Genomic DNA, 1,165 nt, shown 5'->3' on the forward strand with positions numbered 1-1,165 from the left:
TTTTTCGACTTGAATTTAAATTCTCTAGGACTTTTAAATTTTACTCAAATTAATTAAATTTCTGCTTAGGATTTTAATTAATTTTTGCCGGAAATTTTAATTAATTGACACTTGGGGGTTAATATTTTTTTTAACCATTTAATATTTTATCCATGGTGTCTAAGTATGAGGGACCATGCACCAAAATAATTTTTACACAAGATAATTATATTTCACCTCTCAAAGGGGGAATACCCATTCATCATAGATCCTCAATTCATTACCCAATTTTGCGATTCAATATGATCTAGTAGACCAAATGATTTATAATGAAATAGTTTAGCCAATTAGCTTAAATTATTCTCAAATCACTTTTACAAAAGACTGGACTAAAACACTAGTACTTACCTAAGACCTTGATGCTTAATTTCACCCTAGCTTTGAAGTGAGGCTGAAGGGAAAAATTTTGTCTATCATTCATGTTTAGAAACACAAATGAATCAGTGAGATGAAAAGCCTCCTAAGATGAAATTCATCGCCAAAATAAAAGGGTTACCTAGGTTGTTACATATATATATATATGGTCTTACTAGCATCATTTATATTAAAATTATGCAGAATGGGTTTACAACTCTAACAAACAGACGACTAATGATGATGAATCCAAGATAATTTGAATGCTTGAACATGATGGAATCCCTTTCCAAAAAAGTGTATTGCTATAAGGTAGTTGACACGGAGTCGTCAAGGCCTCATGAACAATATTGATGGTTGGGCTCCAACCCTGATGCCATTGGCTCCTATGCTTATGGGATGAACTTGATGCTATGAACCTTTTGTTGATTTTTAGTAGCATCGGATGTGCTCTAGCCTTGAAATTTGGAGAAGAGGCTAAGGCACATGAGATCTCCAAGACCAAGAAATCGTTTTGAGAAATTCCACCCGGATGAGGAGTTATTAAAATAATTAATATCTTTAATGGGTTCCTAAGTCTAAACTTAGGAAAATAAAAATATTAATGGGTATTAATAAAGATACAGGTGAGAAGCTTCTAAGAGACGAGGATCATGTATGATTTAATCTTAGCCATTGATTAGAGACTTAATCTCGGTCATTGACTCATCAACAGAAAAAGAATAAGAGAAGACTTGAGGATCATTTGGAGATACAACGACAAATACTCAAT

This window comes from Pinus tabuliformis, chromosome 7, assembly GCF_031772625.1.
Source record: "Pinus tabuliformis cultivar Carrire ecotype Pingquan chromosome 7, CPIR1, whole genome shotgun sequence".
Lineage (NCBI taxonomy): Eukaryota > Viridiplantae > Streptophyta > Pinopsida > Pinales > Pinaceae > Pinus > Pinus tabuliformis.